The 27582-nt window shown below is 32.6% G+C and overlaps 1 long non-coding RNA gene across 1 annotated transcript; it reads right to left on the bottom strand.

Annotated features, from left to right (window-relative positions):
* Positions 1-360: 360 nt before the first annotated feature.
* On the bottom strand, positions 361-9766 carry LOC145303871 (uncharacterized). The gene is made up of 3 exons (XR_013873844.1): positions 9686-9766; positions 909-965; positions 361-499 (listed from the first exon to the last, which is right to left on the bottom strand). It is a non-coding gene; the product is annotated as an uncharacterized LOC145303871 (long non-coding RNA).
* Positions 9767-27582: the final 17816 nt, after the last annotated feature.

The following is a 27582-nucleotide window of genomic DNA, read 5'->3' as shown; positions in this document are numbered from 1 at the left end:
TTATTTTAAATAATGTCTGGTAAAAAATTAGAAATATATATTCATTTTTTATGGATTTACATGTAGAACAGTTTTTTTAACTTATATCAATCAAAACAAACGTTTCTGTACATACAAATTACATTTTGTATGACTATTTTTAATTTTGATAAGTTTTAATAATTAAATAAAATCTATAAAGAAATATAATCGTAATAGAAAATCAATGTTTCTATGGAGACAATTTTAAACAACTTCCAAGTTCAAACAATCAGAATATTATGTGTTTTTAAGTCATGCCTTATCAAGTACCTGACTATTAGTAATTTTCAGATATCTGTTAGACATACACATATAAAAGGATAAGAATCTAAACCGTGCCTAGATAATGCCACCCAAAGCCTAGGCTCCCCTCAACATCTGAGTACACAAAGTTTATGGCTGTGGAGAACACGAGGAATAATAATGATAACTTTGGCGCCATCTTGCGGTCTGTTTTTTAACTAAATTGTACCGTTCACTGAAAAAAAATAATTATCAATGTTTCTAGTAAATGAAGATACTTGATCATACTTGATGAATCACATGATCTCTCTATTTTTTTACTACTAAACATCTGCTCTATGTATAACTTTGCCTGTTAGGCCTTTCAAGATTAGTTTTCCTGTTTTTGCTTCTTATGGACGTTGTACTGCTTGTTACATATTTCAAATAGTTATGTATCGCATAGTATTATAGACAGATTTCCGTAGATAGTCAAAATTAACGTCACAGGATTAATTCGATCCAGTTTAGTTATTATTTATTTTATTATTCGTAGAAAATTGACTACAGTACGATGCTATACATTATTTTATAGTCTGCCTAAGAACCGGTTCTATTCCAGCGGATATTTATCGGTTTTAAAGGCTTACTGGAAAAGTATTCACCTATAAAGAGAGTATCATGTTTTCATTGATGATTCTTTTAACAACATATCATAACACCTAAAAAATAAAATGACAATTATGTTTTGTTACAGCTGTCTAGTACACTTAAAATAAATCTATTAATAGCGAAGCTACTCTATAATTCAATTTGTCTGTCTGTCCGTCTCTGACGCAATAGATAATTTTAAAAGGTTGTAATGATAGTAACTAGGTGCGTGCAAAACGAATCACCAGGGGGATGAGCAAATAAAAAAAGGGGAAGGAGTTCTTTCATTAGAGTAAAACACTAGAGGGGGAGGAGTTAAATAACTGTATGTCCCCCTTCCCGAGGACTCTGTGTGGACTCTTAATTGGGTCTTTAAAAATGAACCAATAGCGTCGGGAATATTAAGACAGCCAAGGCGCTACAAAAGAGCAGAAAGCAATGTGCTTGCAGGCGAAAAAGGTCGTTAACAGGGGGACCAGATAAATGTCTGGTTATACATCTATATTATTGATTTATGTTCTTTATAAAACTTGGTGACACCCCCCCACCCCCCATACAATTATCATTAGTTGCTTGGCCCCTAGCCTAGTAGGTCTGAAAAAAAAGCCTGAAACCACCCCTTGACATTTATTTCTTACTTCTCTAAAAGTTCAACTTTTTCAGACCGGCAATTTTCGAGCTTTTGACAAAAAAACCTATTATTTTATAATATAGATTATTATACATATAATTTAAGAAAAACAGTTTTTTAATCCATATCCCTTTACACTTTATTGTATTGCGAATTTCTTTTTGGCTAATTGCACACAAATATAAAAATCTACCAAATATGCAAATTACTTGTTTGAAAATCTGCGTGAAGAAAATTAATTTGTTGGTTACAAGGTTGTCATAATGGAAGGTTTAATGCTATGTTTAAGAAAGATACTTGTTTCATAAGCAACGGATTAAAATAACTGTCAATTGTAATATTAAAGTAATCCCCCCCCCTTTTTTATACTTAAAAGTCCCTAGGGCTTAGCCTCTAGCTTCCATGTAAACTCAATTTAATTAGTTGATACATTTTTGAGAGAGTTAACTGCAAACTATTTATAATTCTTATATAAATTTAACAGTATATCTGTCTATGTGTTTGTACCAAAAGATCTCACTAACCGCTGGACCGATTTGATTCTTCTTTATATTAAAGCTGCATGTATTCCAACCCCCCCCCCCCCAAGATAAATCGCCCCTGGAAGAAAATTCCAGAAGGGTCAACCCCACCCTCCTCCCATTTACTCAATTCCCCTTAAGACATCTATAGAGAGGAAGCTGTAAGTATATAACAAAATGAAATAACCATAATCAGCGAGATCGTTTATCATTTATATGTATAATAGGATTAAACCTTTATTGTTATACCTGTATATTAACAACATTGAACTTATATCTCTGATATAAGCGTCAGGGTCGTAGCAAGGTTTAAACGAGTTCAAAGCGTTAAAATGATATATTAATTGTATTTTCTTCATTTTTAAATTACAATTTTCTCTTCTTATATTAGAATACGTGAATATTATGACAGGGGATTTTTTTTTGGCGTTGAATTTTTGGTTACTTAAATAGTCCTCTTATATTGGTCAATTGGTTCCTCCATGGCCAGTGGAGGATTGAGGGTATTGTTATATTAGCCAGCTGGATGACACATTTATTAGAGTATGTGAGAATCTCAACAATATTCACGTAATCTATATCCCTTTTTATAAAAATAAATTTTAGTAAAATCTTTTTTTTTATAAAGAGAAGGCTTGGACCTAAGCTAATTATATCGCAACAAGGATGACAACATCCATAAAAGCGAAGCTCTTAAACGGTAAGACAAACGGACATTAACACTTGTATAATGTCAGAACTGAATAATCTGAATGCGAATGTATAAGAGTCAAAGCAAAATTGTAAGTAAATTTGTTGAAAAACTGCTTGATACAGGATAATGATTATGGACATACTTACATTTTTAGGACTTGATTATAGAGTTGCTTCGCTTATAATATTGTACTTTGTTGTACCAGGAATCAGTATACCAAAAATAAGACCAATCGGATAATTAGGTCACATACAAATTTGTTGTTAAAAATGTAAAAAAATCAACATGTTTAAAATGGACGTACGGACATTCTGGTAATGATTATAGAGTTGCTCCGCTTTCTAAATCGTACCTCACTATTACAGGAATCACCATGCAAAATTAGAAATCGATAGGACAATTCTAACATGCCTAAATTAACGAAAAAAGCTATTTAAAAAAGTAAAAAAATCAACATGTTTAAAATGGACGTACGGACATTTTGGCAATGATTTTGTTTTTGTTTTTAATAAACAATATAAAATTTTTTGCTCAACTGAAGATTGTTTTAACATGAAACACTGTGTATTGGATCTATCAAATAAAAATAACATGTTTACATAAACTGTGTTGATCACTCTATGTAAAACTAGACAAGGGGAGATAACTTCCTTTTTTACCCTCTCAAGGCTTCTCACCCCTCTAGTGAATCACTGTGCACACCACTGTTTTCAGCATACAAATTTATTAAACCACTTTATATATAACTTTATTCTTGAAAACTTTATAAGATAAATTACAATGCATAAATCTAATTTTAGTCGCCAATTCAAGGTTTTCTACTTGTAGCTTGCAACTAAATCAAAACACTATGGCTTGAATTGCAGAAATAAGTGCAGAATTTAGAAAAATTTGAAATTAAATGACCTTGGGATAAGCATAATTGTGCCACTAAGTAGTGATGACAACATCCATAAAAGTTAAACTTTGAATTTAAATGGTAGGACAAACAAACACTTGTGGAGTGTCTTAACTGAATAAGCAGAATAGAAATAGAATCATATTATGGACAGCTTTCCGCGGATAATAAAATTAAGAATTACAAGATTAAAAAAGATTTTCTTAGCACCAAGGGGCCGAAGTCCCGGGCTAACAGAACTGCATTAATTTTATGATTTTTAGTTTAATACTCGTGGAAAATAATCTTTATTATATGTATACTATGCTATACATGATTTTTCAGTATAGCTGAGAACCGGTTTTAATCCAGGGGATATGAACCGGTTTCGAAAACATTTTTGAAAAACAATTTCTCCCTTAATATTAAAACCTTGAAACATGGTGATTAAGGTCTGGCTTATTTCAACCAATTTCTTCGCCACAATATTTAAATAAATTAGAGGGTTTGTTTTGTATCTTTTCTATGTTTTGTCTATTCAATTGTTAAGTTTTTTTTTGTCTGTGGCTTAAGATCTCGCTAACTGAGCCGACTATGAGCTCCATTTTATGGAAGATTCTTATAAATCGCACGATGGTTTTAAGCTATTTTATTTTTAGATTTAGGTCTTTGTATAGTAAGTTTAATGCTATTGTTCTGCTCTTTCCTACCCATTACTCAGTGGTTTGGGATTATTTTCCTAATCTCCTCAGCTCGCCCCATGAGAGGCTAGGGGCGAAGCATCTAGTGCTATCTATAATACAAAGTAGCTTGATGTCTGTCCGTCTGTCCGTCTGTCTGTCCCTTAAGATCTCGGTAACCACTGAACCGATTGGATTCTACTCTTCAGGGTATATACCTATTGGTCCTGTGGTGGTTTTAAGCTATTTTCTTCGGGGGTGGGACACCCCCAACCCCCCAAAAAACAAAAAAAATACCTCCCATTTTTTTTTTCTTTTTTTTTTTTGTAGAGGAATTCTTTTGTAGAAATATTCTTTTGTAGAAATATTCTTTTGTAGAAGAATTCTTTTGTAGAAGATTTCTTTTGTAGAAAATTTCTTTTGTAGAAGATTTCTTTAGTTCTTCTAATTTTTTTTTTTGAATTTTTTTGTTGTCATCTCTTGGGACAAAGCCCCTAGAGGCTAGGGGCGAAGCCGCTAGTTATGTGTATAAAGTAGTAAGGTTTTTAGATGGTTTTTGGCTATTTAATGTATTTGATTAAATCTTCGGATGGTTTTGGGCTATTTATTATTCATCATTTATTTTCTTCGAAAACAGATCCGCCAGAAGCACAGCCGCTAAGATTTTAATAAACATGTTTTGAAGGTGGATTGCGTTTTCCCAAATAAAATTTATTTATGAAATCAATCTTTCTTGAAAAAAATGTGTTTTATGATCTTGAAATGACTCTAGCAAAGAAAGCAGTATCCCACAAAGTACCTTGCTGAGCACAGCCCCAAACCCCCTTTTAGTTTTTTGTTTGTTTGTTTTTAACGCTTTAGACTAATTTTGATTATATTATTTACTCAATAAACCTGCATGGTTAGGGTACTGTTGGTAAAGGTCCCGTAGGGTTAGGCCTCATCCCTTCATAGGTTCAGTATAGTAAAGAAAATTCCTTCTTATTTCCAATTTTCAAAACAAGAGGGGTGGGTTCTTATTGCTCGAGAGGTACTTTGAAGGGAAAGCACCGCAAATAATTTCCAAGGTCATTGATTAACCATTATTTGCTATTTTTCCCAATGAAAATGTATTATGACTGATTTTACTATTATATCTTTGGTTTTTTGGTTTGCAGTGAGGAGGGAGGGGTCATAGGACTGTAAATTTGTTTGGTACTCAAAGTTTTATAAACTCGTTATCTTATTCACTAGCTCAAAAAAAACTTTGGATTCTTTTATTGAAATTTGTTTGTCTTATCCCTTAGGATTCCTGATAATTTGCAAATAAATAAACACACAAATAAGGCTGACAACATTCATAAAAACAAAGCTCAAATTAAACTATTAAAACATACAAACATCACCAAATATAAAGTAACAACGCTCTTAATATTTCTTTTTGGAAATTGCGCAAACATTTTTCTTTTCGCAAAATTACTATAAAATATGGACATACAAAATTTTTAAGACTTGATTATAGACTTTTAAAATCATTGGGATAGGAGAATTATATCATAATTTTTAAAAAATCATGTGTAAGGGACTTTCTGGTCATACCTAATTTTTACAGAAATCATCATTCAAAGTTGGAAATTGAAAGTAAATAAAGAAGAAAAGCTAACAGTTATGGTCGGATTAAAATAAGATATGGTATCTTAAAAATAGCTTAAACCAACTTTTGAGCTATGTGAAACTTTCTTAAAATGGTTATGTAATTAAACGTACATACGTTCAAAAAACCTTACTACTTTAACGAAATTGCTCTTATTATCCCAATGCATTTTTGGGTAATTTTTTACATAATATCATAAGTCTAGACTCTATTTGGTAAAATCGCTTATTTCACTAAGAAAACAAACCTTAACCCACCATAAAACATGAAAACAGTGACAGCAATGAAACTTGATCATGGGTGACTTAGCATCGATATGCTTAATTCATTTTCCAGAAATCAATGAAATTAGATAATTATGTCACGTGAAGAATAGTTGGACAATTCTAACATGCCTTAATAACGATAAGAGGTATCGGGAATATAGTCGTGACATCGTAACATCGCCCAATATGAGGCGATTCGTCGTATTTTTAAAATGGCTTTTTATATGTTATTTTAGGTTAGGTAAGGTTATATTGGGTTAGGTGATTGCCCCACAGGGTTAGGTAATTGGCCCCGCAGGGTTAGAGCCCCCCGCAGGGGCTAGAAATAGGAGAAAAGCTACTGTGAAAAATACGAAGAATCGCCCCATAAGGTGCGATGTTACGAAAGGGACTATACCTCATTTTTGAAATACTTCGCTGTTAATACATAAGAGGGGGAGGTTCTATGAGATCTACTGATGAAAAATGGGATTTTATCAAATATCACTGAAATTAACTCAGTCTGCTTTAATTTTTGAAAAAATGCCGTCTTGCAACCAAGAAAAGTTAGGTAGTTTTGTGATAGAAATTTGTTAATGTTCGTTTGTCTTACTTCCTAATATGCTGATCTTCATTTTTATGGATGATGCCATCCTTGTTTTATGGCAAGTTTGCAAAACAATGACTATAATTTATCCCACATAGTTAAACTCAATTTATGACAAATATTTCCGCGTAAAGAAAGTTGAATTTCTCAATGGATTTATTATTACTTGGATCTTACACCAGATTATCATGTACTCTTATAAAGTGAAACTTGTAGTGGCCTAAAAAAAAGATTCCTCAACTCCAGCCCCTTTACCCCATCCCCTCCCCCCTTACTGGATGTACGAAGCGACCAATAAATGACAAGGGAAATAGCAAACTAAATTGACGACAATTTTTCCCCTGTCATAATATCCACGTATATTCTACTCTACATAAATTAATTTCTCAGAATGTATCAGGAAAATTTAAAAGGGACACATTTTCGATATTTTGCAGGGAGGGCGGGGACATTGCAATGTAAATTACACTGGTACCCAAAGTTTATAACCTACAACTTACAAGTTGGCTCAACAACTTTGGGTACTTTAATTGGATTTTGATTGATTGGTTTCAAATTTGTATTGCCAAAACTTTTTTACCAATAATTATAATCTACAGAAGTGGTAATTTTGTTTGTCGTCATAGGGGATGTATAAAATTTCATCTTATACCCTAAGATCCCTGAAGGGAAGCAGGGAGGAAGGAGACATTGGGATGTTTATTACGCTAGTCCCAAAGTTTTATTATTCGTTGGTATATCAACTTTGGCGACTTTTATTGAATTTTGATTGGTTGTTTCATAAAGTTGAGTGTCCAAACGTTTCATCCAATAATTATAATCCAGAGAAGGGGCAATTTTGTTTATCATCATTAGGAATGAAAATTAATTCATCGGCCTTTGTCTTATCCCTTTAAATACCTGGGAGGAAAGCGAGTTTTTATGTATGGGAATTCAGCACACCATCTTCAATTATATTACAATTATGACACAGGGTCTTGATCAGGGATTTAAGGGATAAGACAATTGATTTAATATGGATTACGTCACTAGCAATTATTTTGAATAGGAATTAAGGGGCCGAAGGGTGTGTAAAAGCATAAAACCATCCCCATACTTAGATAAAAAAAATTAAAATTAGGATTTTCCCTTGAATTTCTGCTCTTGCAAGAAAGAATTGACATAATCGTTTATAATGTTCTTTTTACAAGAATTTATGCAGCAAAGGTATTCTATATGAAATATTAAAAATGCCATCACATTCATTTTAAGACTCGCACTTCTAGAAGAAATCAAAACTCAAGTAGTCTGAACAGCTAATTGGATTGGTTGTTAAAACGTTCAGTGCAATACTAAAACGTTGTCCAAAATTATTTAATTTATTTGCAAGTTTGAAAGGAACACTGTGTATGAGATACTCTTAGGAAACCATCCCTTCAATGAGAAACCTAGATGTTCAATCTTTTCCACCAAAAAAACATTTTTTTGTAGCAGCAAAAATATACTCTTATACATATAATCAGTAATATGTAATTTTATTTTTGCTGGAATTTGCATATGTTTAAAGTTTTGGGTATAGTCCCTTTCGTGACATTGCCTATTAAGGGGCGTTTCGTCGTATTTTCACAGTAGCTTTTCTCCAATTTTTAGCAACTGCGGGGGGCTCTAACCCTGTGGGGCCAATTGGCTAATCTTCGGGGCAATCACCTGACCTATCAAAAGCGATTTTGAAAATACGACGAAACGTCCCTTAAGAGGCGATGCTACGAAAGGGACTACACCCCAACTATACCGTATATATATTTTAATACTGTAATATTTGCAAAAAAAAAATTAAGCATGATATTCTCGCGTATGTTACAAAACACCCTGTGAGCCATATGGTAAAGCCATCAATGTTTATATACTAAAGTAGTCATGCCGTATTTTTCACCACAAGAAACGAAAGATAGTCTAGAACCACCCTAATACTAAATCTAGAAATAAAATATCCATAAGCTACCCCAGCCTATATGAAGCTTATTTAAAAGGAAGAACTCAATCAGTTCAGTATATATCGAAATCTTAAGCAACATAAAACACCCTTACTATTTTAAATAATAGAAATATCATATCTAAACCTACAGTAGAGAATCAAATCTCAAAAGAATATTTATGTTTTAAATCATGAAAAATGCCAATTTTTACTAATTGACTTAATTATAGACTAACTTTGATCAACACGGTGAAATCTTTTTAATTGATGTCAAATTACGTAAGCTTTCTTTATTTATACATGTAACTCAGTTAATTGATATTAAAAAGCGTTTTTCTGAACAGAGTAGCTACTTTATAATTCACATTGACTATCCGTTCGTCCGTAACGCTAAGAGGGAAATTTGATTCTCTTGGCTGCTATTTAAAGTAGACTGCTAATGTTGTCAGTATTATTAAATAGCGAAATTGTCCCTTTCCTCGCTCACTGACTCACTGTCTAATTAACTTACTCAGATAATGTGTATGCGATTAATTTGGGTGAGATATCTTTATCTAGTTGCTACTCCCCCTAGAAGCATCTAGTGGCACTTAAGGAGAGAGGGATTAATTTAAGTATAAAAAATCTTCTAAAAATTTTTGTGTGGGGTAATTTTTTCTGGAGAGGATGTCCTAAATCCTTTGACCTATAAGAAACTTTACTGTAAGGGAGAAACATATACGTTCAGCTGTTTTTGAGATCCTTGCCCTTGACAAAAAATTCCATTATAAAAAGTAGTAAGGTTTATTCGTTTGTCTGTTAAGATCTCGCTAACTTTAGGGAACATTTAAAAGATCCGGGATGTGCATCCTAAGAGCCAAATTGGTCCAGCGGTTAGCAAGATCTTTGACAGACGAACAGACATCGTTCTAATTTGCATTAAAGATTTAAAATAAATTAAAATTATTACCTTAAAAATAAATGAACTAATGTTATTTTGTCATCATTATCTAATTATCTAAATAATTCATTTTTACATACTTTAATATCTGAAACATAAATGATGATTTTTAAAAATTCATTAAATATATAAATTGATGGATATTGTGGATTTTTATGAGCGAAGCTTATGTATTTGTGTTTTTGTATGTATGCCCTTGTTTATTGCTGGCTGGTGGCCGGATTTTCATAACAAACCCTCTAAATTGGAGTAATATATTATGTGGGCTACCATAACCAAGGGCAACAATGCACTCAGAGCCACACTGTGTTAAAATAAATATGTATTAATCAGGATATGACGAGCAAAATATGGTCATTTTCATACAGTCTTTTTTTTATGTTTTTTCTTTTGTAAACAAATATTTGTATAACGCAAGGGAAGGATAGAGAAAGGGATGGGAAGAAAAAAAGAGAAAGGTTAGTTAAGGGAAGAGGAGGGGAGGAGGAAAAAGGGAATAAGAAAGGAAGAGGAAGAGAAGGGTATAAAAAGAAAAGGGTAAGAGAAGGGAATAAGGTAAAAGGAGTGAATATGACGGAAGGGAATAAGAAGAAAAGGGGAAGAGGAGTGAATAAGAAGGGAAGGGTAAGGGAAGGGTAAGGGAAGGGTAAGGGAAGGGTAAGGGAAGGGTAAGGGAAGGGTAAGGGAAGGGTAAGGGAAGGGTAAGGGAAGGGTAAGGGAAGGGTAAGGGAAGGGTAAGGGAAGGGTAAGGGAAGGGTAAGGGAAGGGTAAGGGAAGGGTAAGGGAAGGGTAAGGGAAGGGTAAGGGAAGGGTAAGGGAAGGGTAAGCGAAGGGTAAGGGAAGGGTAAGGGAAGGGTAAGGGAAGGGTAAGGGAAGGGTAAGGGAAGGGTAAGGGAAGGGTAAGGGAAGGGTAAGGGAAGGGTAAGGGAAGGGTAAGGGAAGGGTAAGCGAAGGGTAAGGGAAGGGTATAAGAAGGGTAAGAGAAGGGTATAAGAAGAAAAGGGGAAGATTAGAAAAGTAAAATGGGAGTGAATAAGAGTAAATTAAATGCGCCACAAAAATTAAAATTCGACAACCATATAACATTACAGAGGGAGAGACAGCTAGAAGAACAGACAGACAGAGGCCACCTTTACTACAAAATTATGACATAAAGAAACTTATGACATAATTGCTATATCCAATTAAAATGTAATATAAAATTTAGCCTTTAGGAACAGAGATATATTAATTTCTATAATTCTTTAGTTTTTTACAAAAAAAATCAGGAATCAATGGACCATTTTTTCAATTAATTATTAAAATATTTTGTCTGTAAAAGGTGACTTTCTCGTCTGCTTTTAAAGATAGCTGAAATTTGGTGATGATTTCTTATACCAACGAGCATCCAGTATATAATTTATTTGGTCCGTTGGTCTGTCGGTTATTCTTCAAAAAAAAGTTAAGTGACTTTCTTAATAATTTATCGAATTTTAACACTCTTTTTTTTTATAGTAATTAAATATATTCTCTATAACTCACTTTCTCCATTTGTGGATCGTTTTTTCTTATAAAACTACTTATGAATGTTGTCATCCTTGTCACGATATCATATTTCCTGTTGTGATGCTGCTAAAACTTTGGAATTACTACGGTTCATTTGGAAATTGGTGTTCTTTTTTATGATTTACTTATTCCTTTAACTCTGATAATTTGTGTTAGTTGTCTACAGAAATTCCTGATGATTTATAGCAATATTTTAATCAGATAGGGACATTTAATCCAAAAAACATTAAATTTTAAGCATTTTAAACGGTACATACAAATGCTTAAAACTTATATTATATCAGACATATTAGTTTGAATATCACAAGAAATAATTTTAAGAGAATGAATGATAAATTGATATATATATATCTAATGATGATAAACAAAATTACCCCTTTTGTAGATATCAATTATTGATTGAAACGCTTGGATACTGCTACTTGATTAAAACTAAGCCTGTCCCTGACTAAGCCAAAGAATAAGTTTGAATACTAGTGTTATTAACAATCCATTGTCAACTCCCTTCCTGAATGTTATTATTATCTTGAGAAGAAATATCCCTCCCCTTATTTTTACTGGACAGGATAAATAGTAATAATTTTTCTCAAGTATACGTGAGATAATTTCTCATTTTAAATCATGCCAAGTGCCTTTTACAAGTGAAGATACTTTTTAATTTTATTAGGGGCTGGTTTCTTAGCATCCAGGGGTTTTGTAAACAAAGGTGGAAAAAATAACTTAAACCATCTTATTTTCAGACATCGGACAATTAAAGCATTATCATGAGATAGACTATGGACGAACAGATAGGTAAACATACATCATATAGTTTAGGGTTGGGGGGTTGGGGGTGTCCAATCCCCCAAGAAAATAGCTTAAAACCACCACAGGAACAATACCCTGAAGAGTGGAATCCGATCAGTTCGGTGGTTACTGAGATCTTAAGCTTCAGACGGACGGACGGACAGACATCAAGCTACTTTGTATTATAGATTATTAGACCAATTCTAGCATTAACTTAAGACAGATAGATATATCAGGGATATGACAATGGCTGATAAATTGAAACGTATGAACACTCAACTTAATGAACCAATCTATCAAAATTCAGTAGAAGTCCCAAAAGTTGTGAAATCAGCGAATAAGAAAATGTTATTATAAAACTTTGGGGACAAGTGTAATAAACATCCCGCTGTCACCTCTCTCTCTCTACAGATAGACACAAATTAGCTTTGCTTTTAAATATTATTGTTCTACTGTTTTTTTGTATGATGTGATTTCTAAATTACATATCTTAATAACAAGGTATCAAAATTGGTTGACAGCACAACGACAGACAGCACGAATATGTCACTTGTTAAACAGGGATCTTAAGGGATAAGACAATGGAAGATTTATGTACATCCCCAATATTGATAATAAAATATACCCATTTTGTAGATAAAATTTTTGTTGTTATACACACTACTAGTTTGGGACCAAACAATCAACATTCAATAAAAGTACCCAAAGTTTTTAAATCAACGAATAAGATTACGTGGTTATAAAACTGTGGGTACCAGTGTAATTTACATTCCTTTGTCCCCTCCCTCCCTGGAAAGGACAAAAAGTTTTTATAGGATTTGGCCCATAATTGATATTACTATAAAATTTAGCACAAATCTTTGATGAATTGCAGGTTGGAGGTAAAATGGTCTTTCTACAAGTGCAATATCTCCCATCACTGATTAAGAACATTAAACCCTGATGATGTGTGAATATTTCAACCAATCAAATAATCACCTCATGGGAAATATTACAGTTCGGGAGTTGAATCCATTTTTATAAAAGCAGAAATATAAAAAGAAATAATGAATACGGTTTTGACCCTCTAAAAAACGTAATCTACCATTCCACTTTCCCCTCTCTTGGTGATGATATCATCAACGCCGATATGATTTTTGTAATCTACCATTCCAATTTTGCCTCTCTTGGTGAGGATATCATCAATGCCGATACGATTTTGGAAATGTACCATTCCACTTTCAAGAGAGGTGAAACTGGAATGGTGGTTTACACTTTTAACATCGACATAATTGAAATCATACATACTATTTTTAAATTATGTTAATCGTAGGAATGTATAAAATACTATTTACAATTAAAAAAATTTTATGTTAAAAAAAAATAATAACTAGAATATACTATTACTATTATGTCGATTTAAATAAGGAAATCTATGTTTATGAATACACTGATATGTAAACATAGATGTACCAATCCAGTTTCGCCTCTATGGAAATGGAAGAACATTAACACATGTAGATTATCCTCGCTACAAAAAAAATCAAATCAAATCCCTTTCTAATCTTCACACCGTTATTATGAAAAACAAGCAAATTCTATCACCCATTTCACATTTCTAGGAGAAATTAAAAGAGTATTTAAAATAGAATACTTGCTATTAAGGACAGTTATGTACTGCCTTATTGTGCTAAAAATTAAGAACAGGGTGGGGCAAATAAGACCGGACATTATTCAAAAGACTATAGCTCCAAAACTACTTAACCAATCAGGACGTTTGACCCCACTATAAAAAGCTTAGGTAATAGCCTTTTTGCCCATAAAAATCTTTGGACGATGGAGGACATGTACTCCGAGCTGGCCGCGCATATGTTCAACAAGGCGGATTCCGAGTGCGCCCGTACAATACCCTGGATTCTCGACTATGGCCTACTAAATCTGATCTCAGTCCATCTGTAGATGAGACAGACTTATAAAACTTGCTGGAGTTACTCTTAGATACATAAATAAGACACTAGAAAAGACTAGAGCTCTCTATCTGAAATGGGTTGGCCGTAGTACTCCAGCAAAGTGAAACGTGGCAGATTTTATCATGTCAAAAACGTCTAAAATCTTGAATATTTCTCGGTTCTTGACTTCAGGGGCCATATGGAACTCGTTTTAGACTATGGGTTGCGCTGATAACCCTTGCTAAATCTTCATGCCATTTCCAAAAACGTATAGAACGTTGTTATAGCTCAATTTTGGCCCAAATGAGAGCCGCCGTGTTGAAGGTTAGCTTAAAAGATGGGTGAATTTGGATCCTGCAGTTACTCACGTCCAGAACGAGATGTGGCCTCCCAGCAGCCCCTATCTTAATCTTATGTACTATTGGGCCTGGGGCTACTTTGAAGCATGCACCAATAGACATGCCCATAACTCAAAGACCTCCCTCATGTCCATTATTAAGGAGAACTTCGCCAGCTTGGACAGGGACATGGTGATCATTGACTGCAAGCGGTTCAGGGGGCGGATAGAGGCGGTGATTGAGGCTGCCGGCAATTTTATTAAATAATCTAATAGTCTTATACCCAATTTGCTTTCCAGTTTTTGAAATTTAATAAAACCTTTAAAATTGACGATTTTATGTTCATTTGATTAAAAAATATAATTTGTCCGGTCTTATTTGCCCCACCCTGTACATGCCACAATTATACGTGATTATACAGATGCTTCGCTTAGAACACTCTGTCTAATCTTCCTAGGAATCACCACTTAAAAAAAATAACCAATCATATGTAAAAAGTTTGCATTGAAATGGAACTGCGGATGTTCTATTCATGATTATAATTTTAACTTATTGTTATTTTTAAAATTTTAACTTATTGTTACAGGGTCAGCATAGAAAGTTTAACTTCTGTAGAATGATTCTAGAATACCAAAATTATTATTCAGAGTGATGGAAATGACAGACGAACGTACTTAGTTATTAGTCATAGATTATCGGGGCAATGAAATATTATCTTCTCGTCAATAGATTCTAACTCTATTGAGAAAGTCAATTATGAGAAAATATGTCAACGAATTAAGACAATACATACATACGTTCGTATGTGACTAAGAACTAAAGGGATAGGTTAATGGAAGTTAATTCGATCTCCATCACAATTGTAGAAGGCATGGGAATTTGATCAGAAGAAAATCGTATTTTGCCATGAAAAAAAATCCAATAGTAGAAAGCAGATTAAATATTATTTTCCACTTTTAAAATCTATTTAACATAATTATAATGGTTTATGTCGACTAAATGGAATTAAATAATAGTGACCATATCTGACATAATATCCATATGTATTGTTAAATCATATTGTCAAAAAGTGGTCATTGCTAACATATGATTACTATGAATGAAAGTCATCTAATCCAGGGGTGGCAGAAGAGGAAGGTTTTGTAGGAGTTTCAACTACCCACTGACGTAATTTAGGGTGGTGTATACACCCCAATAACTAGATAAAAACTCTCCTACAACCCCTTCCCTATATATTATTTTCAAAGTGAGAATCAGTGTCCCTGCATCCCTGGAGAAAAACCAAAGAATCCACATGTATGAATAATACAATGTACACAAACATATGATTAAGAGAAAGAGAGAAAGCATACAATGCCTTCCAAGAAATATATTTACTTAAAAAATAGATATAGGAAGTGTAGATCCCTAAATTATAAATTAAACCAATTGAAACAAAGCGTTGGAATAATCCGATCACATAATTGGTTAGAAAAGTGTACAGAACACATTTTGGTAAGAAAGGGCAGTTTTTTTTGGATAGATTATTATTTATGATCGCCATCTAGGGTAATAGATCTACTACTTACAATTTGTCAAATATTATAATCTTAAATAGGTTTTATGTATGTATAACTTTCTTTCTATCTCACAAACAACAGTTAGCTTAATGATTCGCTAGTACCCATAATCAGTCAGAACCTGCTAAATTCTCGCACATTCCCTTTAAGCCAGTACACAAAGTCTGAGACTCCTAAAAATTGAATATTCGATCCATTGCCCCCTGCCTTAATTACTCCCTGAGATTTTAAGGCAAGCGTTTAATCATTCCTGGCCATATGCAGGTTTTATGAGAAATAAGATTAAATATAAACCAAATTTGTTTTTATAAAACTTTGAGGACCAGTACAAGTCCAATGTCCTTTCTTTCCTTATTGAGATTATTAAATTTTAAAACAATGAAAGGAGGGTATAATCAATATCAAAAAAGAAATCAACATAGTATCAACAGCGGTGATACTCTACCGCTGTGTATCTAACGCCCGTCTGTCAATTTAATCGTAAGGAAGAGTGTACTGTAATTTATACTGGTTTTTAAAATACGTTTTCTTATTAAATCTTGAAACAAAAAGGATAAAACTTTTTTACCAACAATTTCAATATAGAGAAGGAGAAGTTTTGTTTATTATAATTAGGGATGTCAAATTAATGTAATTCAAAAAAGAGTTTCAAGGATTTTTCAATGATAAATTTTTATATTTCAAATATATTCATAACAAGTTGTTAGTTTGTTATTGCTGCGCTGCTTATAACCATAATTGTCCTTGTTATTTAGTAAACAATATATGTCCTTAAATAATCATGCATGGTGATTTTTATAAGCGAAGCTTATCTATGTTTAGGGTAAGGTCGTCAATAACGGATAATATTATCGTAAAGTTAGGTAAATAAGAATAGTCTTATCGGTTTCAAAACTTTGTATGGCAGTTTCTTAATCTTTTAACACCAAAATTCCTAGTTCATTTAAAGCAAGTATAGTACAAAAATATATTACATAGATATAAATTACTATGATTATAGTATTTGGTCTATTGTTTCTTTCCTATTATTTAAAGTAAAAAGTTTTTTTGTTTTACCGTCAAAATCCTATATTTTAAAGAAGCTTTATCTAGCTCCTGGTTTGGTTATAGGCTATTACCCCCCCTTTTCTCTTTTTTTAAATTGGAAGCCCATAGATGCTAGGGGTGAGGCTTCTAGTTATATTAAATGCATTCTATAAGTGATGGTCTTTCAAATTATTTAGCTTGTTGTGCTTTACTTGTATGGATGTTGATATCCTTGTTCTGATAGAAAATATTACATCATATTCACATAAAAGTTTTCTCATGACTATTTTTAGTCGAGGCATAGCTACACCTGTAAGGATGTTGATATCCTTGTTCTGATTGAAAATATTACATCATATTCACATACAAGTTTTCTCATGACTATTTTTAGTCGAGGCATAGCTGTCATATAATTTGCTTTCTCGTATTCATTCGAATCCGGTGGATAGGAACCGGTTCTCATCCATACGAAAAAACTATGTCTAGCATCGTATTATATCCAGTTTTCTACGAATTTAGAAATGTACAATCACAAGATTAAAACTAGTTTTAATCTTATAATTGTACATTCTATATCCGCGGAAAGCTGTTTATAATACGATATGAGAAATAACTATTCCCGTTCAACACGGTTAATTTTGTCCATATGAAGCCTATCAATATCATAATACATTCTGGATGAAATATTTGGTTGAATATCTTTAGCAATATTTTGTAAATGTAATAATTACTGCAAATTTAATTATTGAAATAAACAGATATCACAAAATTAAGTATTACATTGTTGTGTTGGTTCTTTGATTGCTAAAATTTGTTTAAAATTTGTGTTTTAAAAAAAATTTAAACAAGAATATTTCTTTTAAAAAATAATTCTCTTTTTTAAACTAAATCGAAAGTGGTGCGTCGACACCCCCTTCCTTTTCGTCAAGTACCTGTATATGCCTCTAGTTGTAAAGCTGCTATATGTAAATAAATCACTAAATATGACATTGTCATTGACAATACAGTTGAAGCAGCTCATGTTTTTTTTTAACTCACAGTTATTATATGCCTATTTTTTTTACAAAATAGTTGTCCTTGTTAACTTATGATTTCTAGATTTAATTGACATAAAATTGATTGGCAATATTTTTTCTATATGGATACACCCATTAAAAAGAAGTTTCACTCACGTACGCCCAATATTTCAAAGGTTTAAATCCTTATTGTAATAAAGTAACAGGAACTGTGTGCGTCTGTCTTTACCGAAGGATCTCGCTAACCGCTGAAACAATATGGTTATCCTTTACAATGTAGTTTCTCGTGGGTCTTGGCCCGTCATGGGAAGGTTTATAACTATTTTTTTTTTTTGGGGGGGGGGATTTTCCTTTTTGAAATAAAAAAATAACAAATGGGGAGGGGGTTCTTATACATATAACCCTTCATAATCTCAAGCCCCTAAGAGGCCTTTAGTAGCCGCTAGTAAGGATAAGAGCAAAGCTATTATACAATTATCTAATTTCTTATGGCTTTCTTAAGTAGACTTATTTAGATATGATTTAGAAAATGAAAATCTACAATTCTTTATTTTTGCAATTTTTTTTCTGTAAGAACAGAAAAAAATACATTAGAATTTCGATAATTGTAATGTTCATTTTTTGACATTGCTGTTTATATTACTTTTTTAATATGAAAACAACATTATACAATTATATAAAAAGAATTTTAGAATGGGGATTATTTACGATTTTGATTTATTACAGGTTTGCTCTATTAGAAAAATAAGAACTGGTCCTCTAACTTCTACGGGCTATGTGGGATAGGGGTCAGAAAAATAGCATAAAAACACCCATAAGATTACATAAAATCGAGAACTTAATCTCAAATTAAAATTATATTTAATATTAATTTTTACGTTCAGTCATTTTGTCAACAATTAGAGTAGCAACAAATCGAGATTTTAAAGGTTTGAAAACGAAAGAACTATTCAAACATAAGTAAATTCTTGCAAAGGATTAACTGTTTGATGATAAATTAATGCACTGTCCAAATGATGATAACGAAACTAACCCTTCTTTGGATCGAAATTATTGGTTGAAAAGATTAGACGTTATTAGCTTGAAACAAACCAATCACAAATCAATAAATCACAACGAATAAGAAAACGGAATTTAAAAACTTCGGGTACCAATGTACTCAACAGTCCAATGTCCCCTCCCTCCTTGGATTAATCAATTAAAATTGTCTCTTTGATGATTTACATTTCCGCTTTACTACAAAGTAAGTTGGTTAGTTGACCTATATCCTTATCAAGAAAAAAGGAAACAAGCATAAACATTTTCAAAATTTCCAGTGGATTTTAACCAGTAGTGAGCCTTACTAAAAATTATGTTTCGTATCGTAGTATAGACAATTTTATACGAATAATAAAATAAAAAAAATACTAAACTAGAATAGTTATTTCTCGCATCTGGTTTTAATCTTATGATTGTACATTTCTATATTCGTAGAAAACTGGATATAATACGATGCTAGACATAGTTTTTTCGTATTCATGAGAACCGGTTCCTATCCACCGGATTCGAATGAATACGAGAATAGTTATTTCTCGTATCGTATTATAAACGGCTTTCCGCGGATATAGAATGAATACGAGAAATAATATTATATTTTTTTATTTTATTATCCACTGAAAGCTGGCTTTAATACGATGCGTTGTATAACTATTCCAAATATTTAGAATGCAATTGGGTCGAATCTTGACTCGAGGTTAGCTAAATGATTCACCTTCACACAAGGCCGACAGTCTCTTTTATGTTAGTACGACTTACGTACAGAATTTAAAAAGTAGCTTAGCTACAAAAAAAACTCTGATAAAAAGATTAACTTATATATCTTAATACACATTAACTTAATCTCAAGTGTAACAACATAAAAAAAAATAAAAACTCTTTTCATAACTTTCACTATGCCACGACAATAGAAATATAATTACTTGGATATTGCACCAGATTTTCATGTACTCTAATAAATTATTACTTTCAGCTGGTTAAATAAATAAACCCCCAGCCACCCCCATTACCCCAATCCCCTCCCCTTCTGCTTGATAAATGAACAGACCAATAAATGAGGTCAATATTAACAAGGATAAATTTCCCCTGTCAATATATCCACGTATCATATATCCATTGCAACGACCACAACAATAACAAGGATTATTATGTCCATAAGTAGTTCAATCAGGAATCATTTAATAGAAATAACAGGATCTTAGTCTGTTTGCCCGCTGAACCGATATGGTTCTCCTTTACAGTATAGCCTCTTATTATTCCTGGGATGGTTTATAACTATTTTAGGGAAGGGTACCTTCAGATAAAATAGTAAATACTTTTACTATTTTTTTTCTATTTTTAGCTGTATAGTCCTTATATCATCAAATATAAGGATTTTACTTTAATTGCAGGTCTATATGGTTTTATATTTTCAAAGATGTGTTGAAAATCAAGGAAATTGCAATAATTTTCATAAATGTACAGTAGCGCATCCACTCCTCCTTGAGAAGGGTGGGTTCGAACAGCGTCATAACTAAAGACGTTAAAAGTATAACCTACTGCTGCAATGTAAGATTCGTGACATTATGTACTGTTAGGACTTACAAACAAAGATTGTGTAATCAAACTAAAAACAAGAATATCGACGATAAGATTTGCATAAAAAGTACTTTATTTGTTTACTACAAGCTGCGCCCCTAACATATAGGGGCTCTGAAGAGAAAGAAAGAGGGAAGAAAAATCAGGGAGTAAGGGAGGGGACAATGGATCGAATATTCAATCTTTAGGAGTCTCAGACTTTGGGGACTGGCTTAAAGGGAATGTGCAAGAATTTAGCAGTTTCTGACTGAGTTTGAAATGCCGTTACTTGCTATGTTAGTTTTGAATATATATAGTTTTGCAGACAGAGAGTAGTTCAAATATAAATACACGGCCCCCCTCCCATACTATATTTCACTCCCTTCATCCCCACCTCCTTTTTAAAAGTAGACGAGAAAGGGAAATGGAGAATGGAGGTGGGGGAAATAAACAGGATAAAAAGGGGCAGGAAGGCGTGCGGGTCATATACTTGCCCATCCAGCTACACGCCTGCCTGCCCCTTTTTTCCGTGTTCACATCACTTGCCCCCAAATCTCTTTTCTCTTTGCCTGTCATCTGAAGAGATCCAGGGAGATATTTCTTGTAATTAATTACAGAATGGTTATGTCAGTCTGTAATACTGCTAATCTTATTTTCAAATGATTGCTTTTTTTCTTGGAACTTTTTTCTTACTTTATGGTTTTCTAGATTTAATCAACAATCACTTTACAATTTCCACCATATTTTCGGGATTATTCTGGTTTTCATGGCCTTACTTCAAAAACTCTTAAATTGAATTAATTGCCCATTGTCCCCTCCCTTACTCCCTGAAGAAAAATAGCCTAAAACCATCTAAAAATAAAAATAGCCTAGAACCATCCCGGTGCCTATGTGAAGCTTCCCTAAAAAGGAGTTATTGAATCTTAAGCTTCACACAAAAAACTTTTGAAAAATGTAAGAATGCTTGAATTTTAGAGATACCATTTAACCAGACATTATATTTTTAAAAGCGAAGCTTTTCTATAATTAGGGTCAGTTCGTCCGTACGTCTGTCCGTAACGGATAGCTTTTTTCGTTAATTTAGGCATGTTAGAATTGTCCTTTCGATTTTAAACTTTGCATGGTGATTTCTCTAGTAGTTAGGTAAGATTTAAAAGCGTAGCAACTCTATAATCAATAATCATCACCAAAATGTCCGTACGTCCATTTTTAACATGTTGATTTTTTTTGATTTTTTAACAACAAATTTTTATGTGATCTAAATATCCGATTGATCTGATTTTTATTATACTGATTCCTAGGACAATAAAGTACAATATTATAAGCGAAGCAACTCTATATATAAGTCCTAAAATGTAAGTATGTTCATAAACATTATTCTGTATCAAGCAGATTTTCAACAAATTTACTTACAATTTTGCATCGACTCTTATACATTTATATTCTGATTATTCAGTTCTGACACTATACAAGTGTTAATGTCTGTTTGTCCTACCGTTTCAGCGCTTCGCTTTTATGGATGTTGTCATCCTTGTTTAATATAACAGTCATGCAAATTTTATAATTGCTTTTGTCAAAATCTGCTTTAATTTTCTTAAAAACGAAGCTTTTATACAATTGGAGTCCGTCCTTCCATAACTAGTAGCTTTTATTGTTAATAAGGCGTGTAAGAATTATCCTATATTTTTAAAATTCTTAATGTTCGTTTGTTTGTTTGATTTGTTTTAATGGATTTTGTCCTATAAAAAAATCTCCGAAATTAAAGTAAAAATCGATGAATATAACTATCATAAAAAAATATGGAAATGAATATGTAAACTAAAAGTTAATAAAATCAATTTGAATGTAAAAATGATAATGTTCATTTTGTCTTTTGCTATGAAAATAACGATTACAACATAACATTTTCTTCACTTCAAATATCAATAACACAAAAAAAAACATTAAAATTCAGTTTTAAAATGTGCTTTGATAAAAATTCTTTTGCTTCATAATATATGTATGTAAAAAACGGAAGCTTGGTTAATCAGTGTGTGGTGTGTGTGTGTGTGAATTTTTGTTCAAAGAAACCGTATCAATCACGCACATATGTGTCTGTGTGTTTGTCGGTTAGTTTGTATGTGGTTTTATGTGTGTGTGTGTGTGTGTGTGTGTGTGTGTGTGTGTGTGTGTGTGTGTGTGTGTGTGTGCACCACACATGTCCTGAAGCGCACTTATTAAGGAGACCATAACGCGCCTCTGTAATAGGAAAAGTTTTCACTTGTTTGAAAGAAATTCACAGAGTAACTGAGCAGAGAAAGAGAAAAAATTCACGCCGTCAGACACACTCTCACACCCGGCGTGTGTGTGTGTGTGCGTGAGATAGATAGATAGATAGATAGATAGATAGATAGATAGATAGATAGATAGATAGATAGATAGATAGATAGATAGATAAATAGATAGATAGATAGATAGATAGATAGATAGATAGATAGATAGATAGATAGATAGATAGATAGATAGATAGATAGATAGATAGATAGATAGATAGATAGATAGATAGATATATAGATATATAGATAGATAGATAGATAGATATATAGATAGATAGATAGATAGATAGACAGATAGATAGATAGATAGATAGATAGATAGATATATAGATAGATAGATATATAGATAGATAGATAGATAGATATATAGATAGATAGATAGATAGATAGATAGATAGATAGATAGATAGATAGATAGATAGATAGATAGATAGATATATAGATATATAGATATATAGATAGATAGATAGATAGATAGATAGATTACCCCTTGTGTAAATTAAACTACTGATGCAAAAGTTTGTACAACCCAAGCCTTGTTCAGCAAAATCCCCAATGTGAGATCATGACCTCGCAAAACCTCGAGACCAGTATAATTTTCAGTCCAATGTTCTCTCCCTTCCTACATTCTACATTTTTAAAATTACAATAGTACACAACACATATTAATAAATCTAATTACAAGTAAAAACCCTGCGGGGCCTACAGCTCTGACTGAGACCCCAACTGTTGATTCTTTCGATTAAACAAGGATGCATACATCATATTATATAAATCAAGCTTTTTTGTCTATAGCGAAGGATCTCGCTAACCCCTGAACCGATATGGTTCTACTTCACAGTGAGGTCATGGGATGGTTTTAGGTTTTTTTATTTTATAAATGAGTCTGGGTATGGGTTTAGACTATTTTTCTGCCCTTCCATATCCTTTCGAAGGTGGGAAGAAAGATTATCCCCTCTCCTTAAAAATTTTAGTCAACGAAATTTAGGGTTTGGGTTTTAATTTCTTATTAGGGGTGCTATCTCTTAGGAGGAAGGGTGGTACCCTCTCCCAAAATAGATTTAAAACTTCCAAGAACATATAAGCTACCCTGTAAAAGAGAGCCATAACTGTTCATTCAGCGGTTAGCAAAATCCTTCGGTACAGACAGACACAGTTCATTTTCATTTTATATGAAATATATAAAATCACTATCTTAAATAGCAGTCGAGAAACTTACATTTCCTTCATAGCTTTACGGACTGTGACCCACTGACAGACGGACGGAACCATTTTATGTAGAGGTCTAAAATTTTGCTGCAAAAAAGTACTTGTTCTAAATAAATACAACAATATGATGTTAATTTGGCAAGAAAAGAAATTAAATTTGATTGTGTTAAAAGAAATGGATAAAGGAAGGAAAACGTACTTTAAAATAGGATTTAAGATTTGCTTAATCGACCCAGGAATCAACTTAAAAAATTTGGTGGTTTTCCTCTTAAAACAAACTGTATATTAGATGGATTTTTTGTCCTATGCCTTACCCACATTGGGCGTGTGGGCCTAAAACGGCAAACCCTCTACTTACATAGCTCGAACCCTGCAGAGGTACCCTGTACCCAATATAACATTAGCTAACCTGACCTAATGTAAGACACAAACAAATATTCCCTCCCCCCACATTTCTTATTTTAAATAATTAAAACGGAAAGGAAGGGGGGGTTTCTGTGCGCGACTTTGTACAATTAAGGAAGCTGTCCAAAAATTATTGATATCAGAATAAAAAGATGATTAAAATGTACGTATATTCTACTCATTATTTCTCATTCCTTTATCTCTGAATAGAGGCAATTAATACAAGGTGAAAAACGAAGGTTTATGTTTCTTCTGTTTGAAATTATCAGGGATCTCAAGGGATAAGACAATGAGAATAAATGGATATTTATCTCCTATGATGATAAACTAGAAAACCCCTTTAGATTAAATTTTTTTGGTTGAAACTTTTTAACTCTAGTAATTTTTAACTAACTAGTAAAAGTTCCCAAAGTTTTTCAATCAATCAATAAGATGTCGTGGTTATAAAACTTTGGGTACCAGTGTAATTTACAGACTAATGCTCCCTTTCTCCCTGAAAAGTATACAAATAGCAATTACGTGGTTATTAGATAAAGATGTTATTTTTTACAATTGACTGTGCCACTAGCCTCTAAGGGCTCAGCTTTGAGTGGAAGCAGTGTCCAAAATTTTCCATAAATGATTTTAATCAACAGTAATTTAACTTGATTAACCTGGTGTTTTGTAGCCGCAGCTGCTACATATTTTAAGAATTTCGGCGACAGTGATAGATATTCGCAGCCACACAGTTGCAGTTGCAAACATTGGTGGCTTATTTAGCTGCCAAATCATACTACAATCAACAGCCGTGCCTTACTATAATAGGCTGGCTGCTGAGTCCTAGGAGCTGTACATTAAAATTCATGTTTGGTATTATTCCTTTTTTTGTTTATACCTTCGTTTTTCTAGTCATGTTATGTAAAAATCTATTAATTCGATACAAGCAGTCGAGCCTCTTTCACCTAGGAGATCTGTATTCCTTAAAGATGTCCCTGAAGGGTGGTGAAGGAGGCAGAAAAATAGCCTAAAACAATCTCGTAACCTATATGGAGATAACATAAAATGGACAACTTATTCGAAAGATCCTAACCAAAAAACTTACTACATTATAGGAAACTAGCGGTTACGATTCTTAGAGACCTCTAGTGGCACTTTAAATGTTTTTTTTTAAATAATACGTAACATTTCTATATTCCCAACGTAAAAAAATCGATTTTATTTGCGATTTCTCTTGGGAGGGTAGTGTTACCCTCCCCAAAGATAAGTTATAGACCTGTCCGGGACCTATGAGAAGCTACTCTGTAAAGGTTCTGCGGTTAACGAGATTCTATTGTACAGACAACGATCCTGTTAATTTTATATAGGATAGGATATAAATATATTTTTAATATTTATTAATGATTGACAAATAGATATGGATTAAGTAAATAAAATTAATGATTTTTTAAAAGACTTAAAAAATAAACTTTCATTCCCTTGATCGTTATCAAAAATTTAAAAGTAAGTATAATAAAGTTGATAGAAAAATCGATTTGATTTTCATTGAAACAAGGATGACAAAAGCCATAAAAGCAAAGCTAAACAAATCATTATCAAACAAACAATGAATATGAACTATAATTTACTGAAATATTCGCTTCTGTAAATTACCTAAGCTGGATCTTTAAATCATTTTAGTGGTGAGTTAGATCGGAGTGAGCCAACTTTCCACCAATGAGAGCACAGCATTTTATGAAATGCCGCGCTGTGATTGGCTGAAATTCAGCTTACCCCGCTAAAATGATTTAAAGATCCAGCTCTAATCTTCTTGGGAACTATCATCCAAAAACTTAAAATGGTGAACCCTTTCAGTTAATGATAATATAGTAGCTAAATTATACCTTATTGTTACAAATATCATCACGCAGTTTGAAATTGATAGGACAATTCTAATATACTTCATTAATATTACTTTGAAGTTAATAATAGCGTAGATGATAAGACATAAAAAGATATTTTGTTATGCTTCTGACTTTTGTCAGGGAGGGAGGAGACATTGGACTATAAATTACATTATAGTACCCAAAGTTTCCTTACTATATTTGCTCAAAAAGTTTGGGATTTTTATTATTTTTAATTTGGTTGGTTTCAAAATATATAATTTCTTCATTTTCAACCAATAATTTTAATAAGGATTAAAAAAAAAAATAATCGTCCATTGTCTTATCCCTTAAGATCCCTGGAGTACTGGTCATTTATCATTAAACTGATTGATTCAAGTCAACATTAATAACTAACATGGTTAAACAGTTACGGAATTGAAACTGTTTTTTTTTAGTTTACATCCATTTGTCCTTGTTATAGTGTTATCTAAGTAACTACAAAACCCTGAGCCTTAAATCCAGTATGAGGCAACAAAAATAATATAGGTTAAACAGATATGGATTTCAACCAGGGTTGTAGTATTAAAATCTTTGTGACCAATATAAATAGAAATGGAAATTATATACCAAAAGAAATAAAAATTAACAAATAAACATTTAGAGATTAGTCTGTTAACCAACAATTAAATTGGGAATGTCTTGCTAATTCTCTTAAGATTTTTTTGAATTCAAAATTTGAACTTTCCTGCTGACTACAGATGGTGTCTACCGGCAGCTGCCTTGAAACAAGGTTACCGCTAAAATTTTATAGTTTGTAAATTCTAAAATTAAAAAGAAACTTTTTTTGAAAAAAATTGTTTGTCTGGCTTCAAAAATAATAAAATAAATTGTATGGATTTTTAGGTTTTAAAATAGAAAAAACAAAGATTGCTGAAGAAAGGGTCAAAATAAGCCAAATTATTTAACTCCCTCTTGGTTATAATTCCTTATAGGGAAACCACACAAAAATGTTTAGACCTCTAGCTCTATCAGAAGATATGAAAAAGGCCTGGAAGAGGGCCAGACTTACCTGTAGATAAGAAGCTGCAAATCCAAGGATTAAACCTTCAAGGAGATATTTTTCTACTATTGACTGTTTTATGGGATAATTATGTAAATAAGCAAAAATAACAGAAAAATATCAACAAGGTAATAGATAAGAGGTAGCATTTAGTGAATTTTAGACAGATCCACAAGAAAACAACTTATGTGGGACACCCGGTACCTTTTTGTCTGCTAGGCAATTGCTTTCTGCTCTTTTGTAGGGACTTGGCTGTATTGATATTCCCGACGCTATTTGTTGATAT

Source organism: Acartia tonsa, chromosome 13, assembly GCF_053477335.1.
Source record: "Acartia tonsa isolate MP-2025a chromosome 13, ASM5347733v1, whole genome shotgun sequence".
Taxonomy (NCBI): Eukaryota; Metazoa; Arthropoda; class Copepoda; order Calanoida; family Acartiidae; genus Acartia; species Acartia tonsa.
This window is presented reverse-complemented; position numbering and strand designations above follow the sequence as displayed.